General features: G+C 46.4%; 1 protein-coding gene across 2 annotated transcripts in view; it reads right to left on the bottom strand.

The window, feature by feature from the left end:
• The window catches only part of ZBTB44 (zinc finger and BTB domain containing 44), a 37,166-nt gene extending 23,160 nt beyond the window's left edge, over window positions 1-14,006 (bottom strand). For both annotated transcript variants that reach the window (XM_068994617.1, XM_068994619.1), the window contains exon 1: window positions 13,929-14,006. The gene's annotated coding sequence lies outside the window, so the exon portion shown is untranslated. The remainder of the gene's footprint in view (window positions 1-13,928) is intronic.
• Window positions 14,007-16,856: the final 2,850 nt, after the last annotated feature.

The raw sequence follows: 16,856 nt of genomic DNA, 5'->3' as shown, positions 1-16,856 counted from the left end.
TCTATCCTGACCCGTGGCAATTTACAGCATGAAAAACATCAGCTTCTTCTGAATACTGAAACCAACAGACTTCATACCACTTTGCAGCCACATAAGTCCTAAAATGATTAGGAAATTCCCACCCTGGTGCTCACCAAGCCCTCAGATACGTTCATCCAACTGTGAGCCCATGGTGTAAATCCAACCACCGGTTGATTTATTATTATTAATTTTTAATACAGATCACTTCTTGGGCATTGGTTAGAGCAGCATCCCATCAACAGCAGCAGTCCAGACATAGACAAATCTTCCACAGGGATAAACGTGTGACCTGGATAATTTTATCTCTGTCATCCTGCTGCAGTACACAGGTACCAGCACCCCTCCCTCCCTCAAATTAACTGGTTAGTATAATTAAGTACAATTAAGTTCATAATTGAATCAGAACAGCTGTTTCAATCAGAACAAATTTCAAGTTTGCTATTTTTATTTCTATCTAAACACACATCTGTTTCCCAAAAGCAGCTGGCCTAATAAAAGGTACTATCTCCACTATGAATCTTGCCCTGCTTCACTTCACAAAACTGCTGGCCACAGCTACTACACCATTCTAATTTCAAATCAATCAACAGCACTTTCTAAACTTTATTTAAAAACATATTTTAGGTCAGTAAACCCAGTCTGACCTCAACCCACTGCCAAGCCTGACAGTATTCATGTAAAAGAAAAGGCAAACACGAGGTTTCTGTGCTCAAGATGACATCAGTTCTTAGCATTCACTTTGGTGCTCTGGAATCTCTGGAATGCAAACCTGTAACCTTTGGCTGCAGTGGGTGAGTGGACCAGGGAAATGGCCCATTCTGGGAAGTATGCAGGGCTTGAGAAGCTCAGTTTCCTCCAGGAGAGCAGACTCCAAACGTGAGTGCACAAAGGAGCCAGTGTTAAGGCAGCTACTGCGTAAACACTGTTATGTTAAACCTGAAAGAGATGCCAAGCTCCAGCCTGTACTGGGAGTGAGATGATGCCATATCCTGCAAAAAACTGGGAGCATTCAGTGCTGGGGCTGACCCGGTCCTTGGTCTCTCAGTTCAGGAACCAGACTCTGACTCTCCAAACTATTTCACTGAAATATCCCAGGGCACTGACACTGCTCCTGTATCCCTTTCCTCTCAGCTTCTCAGAAGAGGCCTATTTTCAGGCACTTTCTGTTTTAAAGAGTTTGGAGATGTTTTGTTCTTGGGCAGGGCTCAAGCTGCACATTGAACAGTCCCCTGGGAAGATCTCTGTCTGCCCAGCAAAGAGTGGCTGATGACAGGTTAGTAACTCCAGAGAACTCCACTTGGGAGCTGGAATGGAAGAGCAATTTCACCTAACAAACGGAAAGCTTGAAATACTACAACCCACCTATTTATTGTTAGCAGTTAATGCTCCCTTTCACAGCAGAAGGCATATAAAGAGTGTGTTGTGCTTTCCTAATTTACTCCAAAAATACTGCATTTGACAGGACCATATATTTTGTAAAGATTGGGGTTTTGGCATACTACTGTTGACAAGCTCATGTGCCAGAGCTTTTGAGGCCACTGACTTCATGACCATTAGTGTTGCTCACAGAGAGCATTTGTTGGGTGCTCTGTACTCACCCCACAGCCTGTTTCTTTGTTCCACACTTAATTTTTAAATTTTTTTTTTAAAGGGTACTTTCCAAGGATGCTACAGTGGCAAATTGCTTCATAAACAGCCACCTCTTCCTCTGAACAACTCCTGGCAAAGAGACTTTCCAGATTCTAGAAATCAGATCTTCCTAAATTTTAGGTATAGCCCACCAGAAGCTGCTGCTGAAGGGTGGCAGGCAGTACTCCAGAACTAGACTTCAGCTCCATAGAGGGAGACTAAAATACTATCAAGGAAGCAGCCATGGTTCAAACTGATCCAGGTCAATGTAAACAACCTACATAATTTTCAGAGGCTCTGAATGTTTATCACTCCCAGAAACTGCATTGTGCCAATAAGCTCCTCTCATCCCCTGATTTTAAATTAATTTGTAAGCATTTAGGTAAGTTTCTTGCGAGTGCTGTAAGAGCTGAGGTTTACAAAGTCAACGCATCAAGGCTGCAACTCTTCACAAAAAATTGCTGAAAAGATTTGCACATCTGGAAATCCTGAGCTGTGACAGGGCCCACCATAATTTTTCGTAGCAACCAAGGTAAACCTCTTCAGGGCAGGAAAGAGGTAAGGGCAAAAGCACACACTATTTCTTTACTGTAAGTCCTCCAGCAGACCAGGTGCAGTGTTTATCTGCAAAGGACAAGGCAAAAAGCATCCAACAACTCCTCTTCCAAAATAATTACTCAGGAAAAAAGCAGGCCCGGTGTCCATGAAATACGTTTCGTATTCCTAACAGATCTCTTCAGTTTCCCCAAAATTAAACCCTGTAATAACAGAAAACAAAAGCTTTAACTGTACCATGCCACAAGAGGAAAGCAGATGTGTGCGGCCATGGCAAAGCCCCAGCTCGCAGTTACAGCTCTGACTCACACTGTCACTGCTATCGAAAACATTAATCTTTCATGGGGGTAGGAAAAAACTGACTCAGATCATGGAAAAATGCATTTGCATGATGCAAATCTAGTAGGTGTATTTTAATTCTCAGGGCTGGTGGAAGCATAGAGACAAGTAGTGGGGTGCCAAACCCATCAATTTACTCTACAAAATGGTTTTATTGTAAGTTGAGATGGGATGTCAGCTGCAACAGAACACTTCTGAAAGGATAAAATTAGAAAACATTTACATACACATTTTAAGGGAACAGTACCAACAGACTTTCCCCAAGCAGAAGAGCACAGATTATCTTAGACTGGTTTGCATGACTGGAACTTCAGCTGAGTGTTGAATCCAGGAGCTGATACCCCTCCACTTGGAGGTGCCAAGGCTCCCAGCCACTTATCACCCCTTCAATTTATCACTCAAAACCAGCCACTGGTTTTGGAACAATGCCTTAATCACTGTTAGCTTTTTGAAAAAAGTTAATCTAATTAACTGCTTGATGTATATTCCCACACAAGAGAGAGCAAAAAATTCTCCTATTTTGGCATTCTGTTTTAATTCTTACCAGCAGCAAGGTGTAAGATATGATCAGATACTGCACCATCCTTGCAATCAACTTCTACACCTTCCTGGTACTTGATTTAACTTCCCTTGCCAAAAGATGGACAACACCTTAGCATGTACTTCCTCTGTGGTTTTGCAGAATTTTTGTACTTTAACACCATGGATGCTAAGCACACCACCTGCTGTTAAAGCAATATGGACCAAGAAAAAAATCAGAAATATTTGCTTAATTACAAATACCTCAGTTGTCCTTGTTCAAAACTGTAAAACTTGAAAAAAAGGTTTACAGTTTCCAAAGTGAGATGACCAAAGTCTTCCTCACGTCACAAGACTGCCTTAGCATATAAAAGTCAAAAAAACCCCCCAAAACATCTACTGTAATGAAAAAGATGTATATACGTGTCTACTACTTTTAGTTTAGAGTATTAAAACCAACACAAAACACATCCCAGAGCTCTTGTTCCTGTACTGCGAGGTCACAACAAAGAAAAAGCTGAAAACCTTAGTTAAACCATCATGGCTTTTCAGGAGTTGCTGCTTCTACATTTAAGGTGAAGCACAGCATGTCTTAGGGATTTTTGTTTGTTTTCCTGACTAGCCATTTGCATGGAAATTAAGAAGCTGGACGTAAAAATTCAGCAGTTGTGCTCTGACAGTGTGAAAGGAAATATGAGAAAGCCTGGGCAGGCTGATAGGAAGAGTTACAGCCTGCAGAGGAGAGCCCAGCACACGGCAGAGGATGGAAATGGTGTGCATCCAAACCAAACCAAACCAAACCAAACCAAACCAAACCAAACCTGTCGATCACAGCGACTTCACAAACCTTCAAAAACCTCCCAGTGATGGAACAGAACAAGGCACAGAACTTACCTATTTGGGCTGATGCATCTTCCAGAGTGTTTCTGCAGAGTGTATCTGTTTGAAACACCCAGGCATGTCCTGGAGTGGACAGAGTGGAGCTCTCCCATCTGGCAGAATTAAGCACTCATCTGCCTGACTGTCATAATTACAGATTCCAAGGCCACATTCATTAACTTCACCAGCAGCCACATACTTGCAGCAGACTCTCATGCAGCTCTGGCTTGTCATTTCCTCATGGAAATGACACTTCTAGATTTATTCTTGTCCCTTATCAACCCTTATATAGGGCCTACAGGAGGGGGCCTGCAAGACTTTCTCCTGTCTGATCTCAAACTGGCAGGAGAGTTTAATCCTACCTCAATCCTTTCTTTCTAATTTTTATGGCAGGAATTGCACATCAGTTATGGCTCAGGCAAATGAGAGTTCTGGTCTCTGCAGCTGATGGGCTCACAGCTGCCATGAAGCAGGTCTAGAGTGGAAAACCGATACACAGATAAATGGGGACATTATTAACAGCAGAAATGTCACAGAGCTGGAATTTAAGTCATCCATAGTGAAGTTTCTACTGCTAAATGCTCCTGTTGGCTTCAGGGCAATGGAAATTCATCTGTACAGCTCTGTAAATGGCCATGGCTGAGCACAGACCCTCCTGACTGATGGGAAAAGCTGCGAGTTGGCAACAGCTTGTAATCCAAATGCTTGGGAATCACTGAGAGGCGACCTGGAGCTCTGTACGTAGGCACTGAGTGTGCTGGATTAATGCAGCAAGATTAAAGCATAGCTACAACTCCTGGCCCAGATAAAACTTCCAGATTAAATGTCCCGTTGTAGGTGTGTAGAACATGTTACCACTCCTTTCATTAGAAGTCAGTCTAAAAGTGTTTCCATTAGACACTGCTGTGATTAAACACTGATACTTTAATTCTCAAGGGAAAAGGTGTCAGTGTACCAGGAGCAGAGGCAGGACTGTTCAAAGACTGCCTCATTTTGTGGTACACACCTGCAAATAAGCTTGGCAACATTAGCACTACGATAATTTTGTCTCTCAAATATTTAGTGTACAAGGTCTGATTATTAAAAAATATAGAGATGTTTTCATCTCTCAAAGATACATGATTGCAGGTGTTTGTGTACAACTGCAGAAATCCAGCCAAAAGAAAACAAACGGAAGAAAAAAAGAATGAAGAATAAGAAAACAAACAGAAATTGGAATAGCACCGGCGTTTACTGAAGCTGAAGTATCTCAAACTGAATTGATAATGTATTTTTCAGAAAAAGAGGAAAGGCCACCTATGATGAGAACTTCATTAGATGTTTGACTAACATGACAGAGAGAGCTATTACTGAAAACACGGAGATGAACGGACAAACTGAAGGTGAAGAGCCAGCTGAAAGAAAGTAATTCACGTACTTGGAATAACAAATTAAAGAATTCACCTATGAAGTGCCATAAGAACTTACTTTAGCAAACATCTCCAAGACACTGGCTCAAAAAACGCTGATCAAAAGGTTAAGATGCATCGTCAGCATAACACACAAAAACAAATGACTGAGAGCTGGAGCTCCAGGAACAGAACAAAATTCATAGGAAATCCAACAGTATGAACTTAACCCTTGATGTGATACCTCAGTGAGCTAGAACGGACCTGAGTTGTAAACTGGAAGCTAATGAGTTAACAGTGACTTTGGAGTAGCATCTCCATACTATTAAATTAAATTAACAACTAAGTAAAAGGCACACAGAACACCAGCCTACTGCAATGCTTCATTTTTTGCCAGGTATTTGTCAATATCTATTTTAACCAAGGGGGGTTTGGTGTATTTTTCTTCTCTGTGCAGCTGTCCCTTAATGTGTCTGTAAAGTAAACTGTGCTTAGATCTTTTCAGAGCATCTTTACCAGGCGATGTTTCACAAGGGACACCGCAGCAGCGAGGACGAGAGTGCACTGAGCAGCACAACAGCTCCTAATCTCAGCATCTAATTAAAAGCAGAGATTACAATAATCAGGGCAGGACAGTAGTGCCTGCTGTATGTAAACTGATCTGACGCCACAGACTGCTTTTATGCAACAGTAAGATGTTTCTTGAGACCATTTACAGATAGAGAAAGAAGACGTATGTCCTTTTTTACGACTCTCTACCTTTTAACATTCTGTTCTCCAAAACCCATGTGTCATGCAACAGTGATACTCTGAAATAAGATTTATCTGGGGAGAATTGTCTTGTTTTTCTCAGCCATGACAGTTTTTTGAGGTTTGGTGTGATCATTCGAAGCATCCCTTTTGGAGAACAGAATGTTACCATTCACTACTTCAAAGGACCGAGATTTAACTTGTTGCCTTTTTGAAGCTGCAGTGTAGTGTAGAAAGTTTATGTGCCTAATATAGCTTTCACATGGTTGAATAAGCAAACCAGATAAATGCCACCTTCCCCAGCCTCTGCTGCTTTAAACTTTGCATTGTATGAATCTCACATTAGCATTCCATATAACACATAAAAGCACATTTTCTGACAGCACTTAAAACTGAGGCTCGTTTAACAATATGAGCAGTAACTGTGAAAAGGTCTTGTTCCACACTGAATTTCCTTTATTCTCATAATTAAAATTAATGTGTGAACTTCACTAGTCAGAGTGTTTTGGGATATTTCACAGCAGATTCACTACCCTGTACTTTTGGTTTTCACCAGTTCTCCAAAAAAGCACATGAGCAAACTACTAAATGTGCCATCAACATATGAAATAAATCTCCATTGGTTTTTTTTCTTGGTAGAATAAAAGCAACAAGTGAATTGAGTCCTCATCGTATCCTTATGCAGGGAAGCGCCTCAGAATGTAATCAGATTATAGCGAACAGACTGATGTGTTACAGCCCTAAGGCACACATTCAAATTTAACCACGCTTTCCATGACAGTGTTCGTGCATAATTTTTATGTGATCTCAGTAACTTTTTTATACTTTTGCTCCATGCAAATTCAGGTTAAATTTTTCCTGAATTTCTTAGTGTAGAAAAGCTGTTACACGACCATTTCCCACTCTGTGTAATAAAAAGCGAGGCTTCAGTTTTATAGTCCCTGGTCTTTAACAACAGTACAAAAAAGCCCAGTTGAATATTAAATACTTCTAAGTACTGCAAATTGCCAAAAAACGTCCATATATTACTTTCATTTGCACATGGCAGCAACTGCAGCAACCTGCTAATTTAAACTAATTCCAGAAAGCTATTTTTTCTTGTTTTACCATGGCTACCCACAGCATTTGAGCCTTCATTTTCAGAAGCTCTGCAAGCATTATCGACACAAAGTCAGGAAAAATATACATGATGAAGACTACTCAAGCCAGCCTCCCAAATTAGTCACAAAAGCAAAAATCTCCAAGCCCTTTCAGGTGATGGCATGTGGAAGTAATATCAGGAAAAATGGCACACCAAAGCAGTATGGCTCAAGATTTTCTTGGTATCACTCCTCCACTGAATCCCTGAAAGAGTCAAAAAAGACAAAAATAGCAAAACCCTCCCTTATCTGTGGTTCCCCACACATTATTTTTCCCTTTCCTCCAAGGCAAAACCAGGGCCTATCTGGGTGCATGACACCAAGAGCAGTCCAAGTGCAGAGTCCCTCCTCTCCACTATCCCCCAAACCATGCCTCCCACCTCACTGTGCTCCCTCCTGTCCCTTGGAAACGACTCCCTTGTCTCCTCATTTGACAGAAATAAATGACTGGAAGGCATACCACGACCAGTAGGTTTGTGACAACCAAATTTGGCTAAGTGCTAGTTTTTACTAGTTCAGCACAAAGCTTACCTGTCAACTGACTGGTTGTTTGAAATAGTGAGGTTTATTACACAAAATGACAGCTTTTCTCTCTCACTTTTATTCCAGGAAGCATTACACCCTAATGAAATCTACATTAACTATAACAAACGATTTTTTCTGAAGGGCAATGCAAATCTGAACTCTCCCTGAAGCACACCAGCCCCATTAACACCCCCAGTGCTGGAAGCAACACTGAAGAAAAACCTTTGTAAAGAGCAGAAGGGAGAGATCAAGGCAAAGTCTCACATCCCGTACGATCCGAGGAGGAGAAAAGGCACTGCTAATCCAGACAGCATGGACTGCTGCCAGCCAGTCAAGGTGTCACAGACATATAAACAACAGCCACCTTCCCAACGGAAGCAGCTATAAAGAATCCTGAACAAGTTCAAGCAAGGCAGGAATGTGGTTGTGTCATCACCCTTTCAGCACTACGTGTACCTTTATTTTCCTAATGACTCATTTATGCAGATAAATGCCTAAAAGGAGTTCTTCTTGGCTCCGAAACCTAAAAGTCCTTGTATTTATCCACAAATCATGTTATCAGGTGAGCAGCAACTCCACAGGCTGTAGCTGTCTGCCCTTGTATGGCCAAAGCTGACCTGGCAGAACCATATCCATGATTTGTGCTGGGCATAAAGGAGAGTTTTGGCGTTTTTTTTTTTAACTTCCAGTATCTTTACTAACATTTTACAGAAACTTCTCACAGTAGGTGTTTCAAAACAGGGGTATTTATCCGCTTAAAAAAACCAAAAACAAGACGTTGAAAGAAAACTGCAGGAACTGTTGGACCACAGAGCTCCAACACTGTCAGTATCTGTCCCTAACACAGAAGTGTCCCTTAACCCACCAGTTATTCCCAAACCCATCAGTAATTTCTAGGACTCTTAGGTCTCCACAGGACATGGCATCTTCATGCTTCCAACGCCTTCCAACAGACTTAACTCTGGCAAGCATCCACCACGACTGTAGTTTTTCCATAGTGCTCTCCTGCTAATATCCAAATACAAAATGCCTTATCAACTGCCATCTGTAGCTGTATTTATAAACGAAGATCTTCTTCAGTATCTGTACTTCCACTACAATATCTTTCACTACGATTACTATGTTCACTTGTACTTTGAATATAAAAACATTACACACAGTAAGTGTTTAGAACATTATCACAGATGAGGTACAAAGTATCCCTTAATTAGAAAGCCTATCTCCCTTTATTCAGTCTTCTTGGGTAAAGCAAGCAAGCAAATGGTATGGCCAAATCACCTCAAAACAACATAGCAGAGCTCAAAGAAAAAAAAACCCAAAGTGATGTAGAGCTGCCTCTGCAGACAGATGTACTAAACAGACTGGGACAACGCAGCCTGGAAAAGGAAAAGAACCCAAAGAGAGAAAACTGAGAACGTGGAAACCTATAAAATCACAAATGAGGTGCTTATGGGAAAAAGATTCTTTATTCTTTCCCATACTACAAAAAGTAGGAGGGACTCAATGAGACCACAGTTTAAAAAGAAGCAAAAAAACCCCAGAAGCCAGGTATTATTTTTGTACAAATTGAGGGATTCATCACAGGGTATTCTGTGGAAGCTCCAGGTATAAACTGTTCAAAATGTTTAGGCAAATCCCTCAAGGACAGGTCTGACAGGCACTGCCAGCTCAGACCCTCTTGCTCAGGACACCTCCAAACCCAGGAGTTGGGGATGATGACTGAGCTGTCTGGGGTTGCTCCTCCACTCTTCCCTAATGATTTACTTCTGGCCACTGTCACAGACCACATGCTGAGCCCAACACACTTTTTGCAGCCCTTATTATCCCATCCTTCGCGTACTCTGATAAATATATTCACGTGAAATAATTGTTTCCCCAGCTCTAAATTGGAACGCATTAAAAACACGCTATTTACAAATAATGCACAGTTTAAGTCACTTCCTTAACCTGATTAAATGGAATGTAAGAATTAAATGAAATGCTGAGCATTTACATTTCCTGTCATTGCATTTTATCAGGTTTGCAGCTCGTTTCCTACCACCACCATTTCATTTCGGCACCTTGCACAAAGCAATCCTAGACATCTGCTTTCATCCAGAGAAACCATTAGAAGAATCAATTTGCTCTCCAAGGCAAGAAGAGTGATGGACTCCTATGTTTACTTAGCAATAAGCACACAACTATTTAATTAGATCTAGATGCTGGAAACTGCATCTTTGAGGCAATAGCCGCAGCCACAGAGAATGAAGCGTTTCCATTTGTTATATAAATCAATGTTTTCAGTGGTTTTTTTTTCTGCTTGTAACTGCTGACTTCCATATGGGAACACTGTCACAGGTATAGAGGCACATCTCCCACCCGGTTTGGCTCCTGTACTCTCACACAACACTTCCTCAAAGAAACAAGCAATTAAGTTGCTGCCCCTTCTCAGCCACATGCGATTCCAAGATTGATGTCGTATTTCAAGCGACAGACTGTGAACACGCTCTGCAACCGTGGCATTTAATTTAGAAGTCAGCGCTTGACACATTGAAGTATTTGGAATTCCTGAAGTCTGGCTGTCTGCACAGTTGCATAATTTGAGCAGGGATAACCTACTTATAACCGGGAGAGGGAGAAGAATGTCAACAGACAATCCCTTCTACGTCAGGGGACATCTCCTTCCTCGTCACATGCCAGCAAAAGCATCACTGCTTTGTCACAGGTTGACTTTCTTTTTCTTTAAACTAGGGGATTACAGTTCCTAAAAGGAGTGAAGCTACATATATCACCAGATGCTCTCCTAGGAATACACTCAGATGTTCTCAAAGCTCACAGAAAAACAACTTTACCAGACATAATGGATGAGGCCAGAGAAACACTGATGTGAAATACCTCACACGAGGGTGAAGGACCCAAGACTTGATGCTGGTCACACAAACACCTCACAAGGCACAAGCACCACACATCCATTCAAAGACAGGCCATAAAGATACAAAACAAGTCACAGGATACAACCAAAACCAATGTCTGGGTGGTTGTTCACCCTCAGACAAGGGGGAAGCTGTATTTGCTTTTGATCCTCTTGGCAAACAGCTGAGCAGACCCTCCGAGCAGCACAATTCCCTACCGACACTGCAGAATGAAACCACCCCTTTGGAAAGTGCCAGAGTTTATGATTAACCTCCTGTTGCAACAAACATGGCAAGGATTCAGTTTCACTCTCTGACTACTCCTCTTGCATACTGCAGAAAGAATACATAGGGACACTCTCTCCCCTCCAAACCTCACAGTCACTGAAGCAGGAATTCCCTCACCCTGTAAACAAAACCAGGGCAAAACCTCCCAAGCATGATCCTCCCTCAGCATCCATGCATCATCCACCTGGGGAGACTAAAGTAGGGCTGGAAATTCCCTTCCCATGGAAAGAGACTGCTTGGAGTGTTCGCACCAATTAAAGCTTCGGATCAAAACCAGCTGTTTAAATAGAAGTAGTCCCAAGGGAGAGGCACTTAGAGCATTGTAGCTGGTTCCTGGAATAAACAGTTTGACATCAATGGAGGCATTTACACTGGGAGAGCTGTGTCTGAGCTTCCAGGCTCAGCTCCACCTTCTTAAATAGCTACACTTAAACCCAGGCAAGGTCTCCAGGCTCATCACACCTTGGATCTGCATCACATGTAGACACCAAGCTGCAGTAAGAGACCTCGAGGGCAAAAGAAAAGCACATTGCACTCCAAATACCCTGAAAGACTCCTGGATGCTGGTCTGTGACCTGCCTGCATAGGAGTCATTGGCACTCAGCATCTCCTTGCAGGGTCCACAGAGCAGTGCCACAGGTGTGTCCCACATGTGACAAATAATACAGCACCTTGTCTATGGAAACATCCAACTCAGAGCCAGGGATCAGTTCAGGAGTGAACTGGGTGACATCTACCTAAGTAAGAGCTGCCATGTGGATACCTGATGGATACACCCCGAGAATAAATAACATAGAAATTTTAAAAGGGGAAAGGTAAAGCCTCATATCAGGCAGAAGCACAGAAATAAAGCAGGGGCAAACATGTAACTAGGAACACTGAGAAACTCCCCATGCAGGCATGGCAAACCCAGAATATCAGCTGAGGACAACTATGGAAGTAGAAGACTTCTAGAAACATCACAAAATGGTTTGGGTTTGAAGGCACCTTAAAGATCATGTCCAACTCCCCTGCCACAGGCAGGGACACCTTCCACTAGACCAGGCTGCTCCAAGCCCTGTCCAATCTGGGCTGCAATGTTCCCAGGGATGGGGCAGCCACAGCTTCTCTGGGCAACCTGTGCCAGGGCCTCACCACCCTCCCAGGGAAGAATTTCTTCTCAATATCCCATCTAACCCTGCCCTCTGGCAGTGGGAAGCCATTCCCCCTTGTCCTGTCACTCCATGGCCTTGTCAAAAGTCTCCGTCCTGCTTTCCTGGAAACCCTGCAGGCACTGGAAGGGGGTCTAAGATCTCAGAAAAAAATCCTGGAGTGGACAAATTATGTATATGACCAGAAAAAGAGAAAGTGATGGTATTTTAGACCCATGGGATGTGCAGATACCTAGGAAGTACACAGACTACTTAATTGTACTCTGCTGGACTGCTCAGCAAAGGAAACCCCAGAGTCAAAGCAAAAACCAAGCTAGGCTTAACGTGAGAGTCTCACACTCCAGGATCAGCAGGGCCCAGGAAGGACAAGGGTGGAAGTTTCAGCCGTGGAAGATGCAATAGCCAAGAAGGGATCAGAGTGGGTACAGGGGTGACCTCTCTGGCACGTGCAGCAGGGAAGTGATGGGAGCAATCACGGGAACAGCTGCCACTGGGCATCTGTGGGAACATTCAAGACATGAAAGGACACACAGTGGAAACCTCCACATGCATGAGAAGTGCCTGTCTGCAGAAAGGCCGCTGGCCTGCACCTTCCCTGGGGTGCACAAACACACACAACGCGGGATGCACCAGCTTTTGGCAGGAAATCAGTGGGATAACCCTGGTGACTGTGGAGGAGGAGACAGACATCCCTCATCAGTGGGCAGAACAGGCTCCACAGCACAGGAGATGGGCTGGAGGAGTCATCCCTTAGGATTGGGAGGAGGAGATGTCTTTCTGGGTGGGGAAAAAGTCAGCAGCTTTTTGCAGACAGGTAGGAGCCCCCTGAGGTGTGGGATTTAACGGGCTGTGCTGGTCAAGCATGGAGCTCATTCCATCTGTGCATGGAAACAGGTACAGCAGATTTTGGGAGGCACTGGTACCCTGTGTGTATTAAAGGAGACAACAGGCTTTTGGCAAGCAAGAAGCTGATGATACCCTCCCAGAATCTGCCGATTATGTTTATATAGGAAAATGACTCTGGAGAGATGGAAGGAGAGCAGGAAAACACGAAGCGGTTCTTGGCAGATGAGCACTGTATCACCCTCATGGTGCGTGGACACACAGGCAGCACAGCAGACCCTGGCAGATGGACACTAAGGAACATGCAGAAGGGGCTGTTGTAGGAAAAAAACAAACAACAACAAAGGGACAGCCTAACAGCTAGTGGGAATCCCTCTATTTCCTTCCATAAGCCGGCACTGGATGCAGCAGGTATCCCGTTGGGACGCAGGAAACAACACAACTTCCCCCCCCCACCCCTTGAAACTACAGGTTTGCGTGCGTAGCCACAGGCTCCGCCAGCCAATGCGGCTCCCTCGGGGCAGGGGACACCCCCGGAGGGCTGACCACCGGCACAGGGGACACCCCCCAAACACGGGGACACGAGGCAGGGGACACCCCTAAACACCAGAACACGGGGCAGAGGACACCCAGAGGGAGGTGACACCCCCAAACACCGGCAAAAGGGACAGGAGACACCCGCGGAGAAAGGTGACACCCTCAAACACCCGCACAGGAGACACCCCTCGCCCCGGGAACCGTCGGTGAGGCGCGGGGGTGACACGGCCCCGCGGGAGGGGGACACACGGGCTGTGCACCACGCAATGGGATCCCCCGGGGGGGGTGAGCGCAGCCCCGGGGCCGCGGGGCACGGACGGGAAACACAGGGCAAGGGACGGGACGGGACTGTAAGGGAGGGCAGAGGGGCCGGAGACAGATCCCTCCCGCCCCCCGCCCCTGAGGGGCACCAGCGGCCGCCGCGCCACCGACCGGCCCCCTCCCGCGCCAGGCCCGGCCGCGCTCCCCGGTTACCTGCGGGCGGTCGGTGAGGCCGGGCCGCTATCTGGGGGCCATGACGGCGGGGCGGGATGACCGGGATGAGCGGGATATTGGGGGGGGGGAGGGGGGGGGGAGGGGAGGGGGGAGCGGAGGCCGCCGCCTCCCCCTCAGGCGGCGCGCGGGAAACTCGGGGGAGGGGGGGGGAAGGGGAGGGGGGGAAGCGGGGGGCGCGCGACCCCCCCGCGCGAGGGGCGTGAGGGGCGCGCGCGCGCTGCGCGTGCACGCGGGGGAAGGGGGGGGCGCGGGGGGGGGGGCGCAGCGCGCGCCTCCGTCCGAGCTCCCGCGCGCGCGCCGCCCGGGCACTTTGTTTGTGTCCCACAGTGCACCGCGAGCGGCGGCGGGGGCGGGGCCCCGCGCGTGCGCACTGAGGGCCCGGCGGCACCGAGAGGAGCCCGGCACCCCGCGGAGGGACCGCGCTGAGAGCCGGGGGGGGGGGAAAAGGGGTTCTGCTGCTCCCAACGGCGGGACACGGCGGCCTACTGCGTCCCGACGGGGTTCCTGGAGAACCCCAGCGGGGGTAACGGCGTTTAGTGTCCCCTAGCAGGCGGAAAACGGGGCCCTGGTGCCCCCCAATGGGGTAACGGCGGCCTAGTGCCGCCCGACGGAGGCTGAGCAGGGTCCTAGCGCACCCTGCCGAAGAGGGCACGGAGTCCTAGTGCCCCTCGAGCCGGGGAGAGAACGGGGGGATGGTGCCCCACACCGCCCCCACACCCGGGGGGAGGCACCGGGGAGTGAGGGGCTCCGGGACGAGCGGGGAGTGCGGAGTGCCTCCCCTCGGCTGCGCACCCCCGAGCACGGGGTGCCCCGGTGGAGCGGGGTGCTCCAGTGGTGCATCCCCGGGGAGCGGGATGCTGCAGTGCTCGCGTTCTCCTCCACCCCCGGCACGCGGTGCTCCGGTGCCGTGGGATGCTCTGCTCCTGCATCCTCCGGCCGCGGGATGTCAGGCATTGCGTTCTGCCCTCCCCCCGCCCCCAGGATGTGGGGTAGCTGGTGCATGCACCACGCCCCAAAACCTCACAAACCACCCACCGGTTTGCAACCAATCCCAATCAACTTTAATGAGTCTCTAAATTAATCCACCCCGATTGTTTGGTCCAAATATGCACTAATTCGGGTAAACACAGCTTAATCCAACAGGATTAACGCAACCCTTTCCTCCGTGGATTGTTTTATGGCATGGTTTTTTTGTTGGTTTGGATTTGTTGTCTTTGGTGATGAGCACTCGGTAAATTGGAGCAGGAAACAGATTGAAGGGCCACAGTCCAAAAGTGTTAATCAGCAGTGAAAAATTTAACACCCGTCCCTGGAAAAGCAACACTGCTCCATGAGCAAAAAGAAAAAGAGGCCAACCCCCCCTCCCCTCCCCCTCCGTGCTGTTGTGAAAACTCGGGGATCCTTTTAGATGCTTCCTTGCAAAACTGGGGAGGAGAACCCGAGCATAGAGTTGGACTCTGCTTAATTCTCATTTCACTTCCTCTTACATTGGTTTTACATTCCCAAGGATCTCTCCTGCAATCCTGACAACATGCAGCCTCCCACTGCAATCTACTCCTGTGTAAAGCAGGAGTCAAACTGCCAATTTCAGTGCATTACACGTGTGCAGGTGCTGTTTCCACTTTAGGAGACATAATTTTCAAGGAAGTCTGCTCCTGGCTATCCATGGTAACTCCTGAATCACAGAGGATTACAGAAAAAACCTCAGGCTGCTATCCCTTATCTTCAAAAAGCTCTGAAAAGACTCGATCGGGGCCTGTTTGATGGTGAAATTGTAGAATGAGTGATTGTAGTCAACTGAGAGCCAGTTCCTGTAGATGCAGAATCTGATGTGCCTTGTCTTGTTGACTTCCTAGATGTGTTGTTGTGACTTTAAAATTGCTTTAAAATGCTGATTTGTAACAATTTCATGCATAAAGCCTCAGGTGGGCACAGCAGAGACACTCAGTGCTGTGGGTTGCGACCAATGATCGTATCCAGCTTGAAACTTGCTCTGAGCAGGTCATGGGCTTTGCACAGGGGGGAAAATGGGTCTAAACTACACAAATTCGTGGCAGGAGGACAGTAGAATTAAGCATGGTCTGTGTCCTCACTGTGCTTCAGATATGAACATCCTCCAAGTGAAGCATTGAACCAACAGTCTTTAAACCTGCTCCATGCGACCTGGAAATAAGCCATAAAACTTCAAAATAAAGCACTACCTTAACTTTCTTTTTAAAGAATTAAGCCAGTGATTAACTACTCACTGCTGTGTGCAGGAAGCTGGCAGGTTTGGGATACAGAGCACTCTACACATCATCACCATGGTGGGGCACATCAGCCTGGCTCTGACCTCAATTTCTTCCCCCTGCTCTGGAAGGGGCTGTTTTATTAACACCATTTTATCAGCCCTGGATACCTGGAGAGGTTCTCCAGTGATTCCCAGAGCCATGTCATTTGGTGGAAGGAGCTGTACTGATTCACACCTGCTCAGGTTTCCTAAGTGACTGGGTTGTCCTTTATTACTCTGCTTTTTCCACGGAGTTGCAGTTTCTCAGCGAGAGGCGTTGCACTGAAATGCCAAATCCTGACTCCTGGTATTTGCCCAGTGATGGGATTTGCTCTTACGTGCATTTTACAATATTCTGGGATTGATTTGTGGACATAGATGGAGCAACACCAACATAAACCCTGAGTAATTCAGTGATAAAACTGGTCTGTGCATCTGCTGCTCGCTTATAGGGACGTAGAGGGATCTCAGGAGCTCCTGGGTGGAACCACCTGGAACTTGATGGGTATAAAACAGGGGAAAGCTTTCAATGGGATTCCTGTCTGCAGCGTGAGGGAAGTGACTGGAGTCTGTGCCATCTCCATAAATTAGCCTCCTTTGTCTGTCTAAACAGAAGTCCTGGTTTCCCATACATCCAG

This window comes from Aphelocoma coerulescens, chromosome 24 (genome assembly GCF_041296385.1).
Source record: "Aphelocoma coerulescens isolate FSJ_1873_10779 chromosome 24, UR_Acoe_1.0, whole genome shotgun sequence".
Lineage (NCBI taxonomy): Eukaryota > Metazoa > Chordata > Aves > Passeriformes > Corvidae > Aphelocoma > Aphelocoma coerulescens.
Note: the sequence above shows the minus strand (reverse complement) of the source record. Positions and strands in the feature narration are given on the sequence as shown.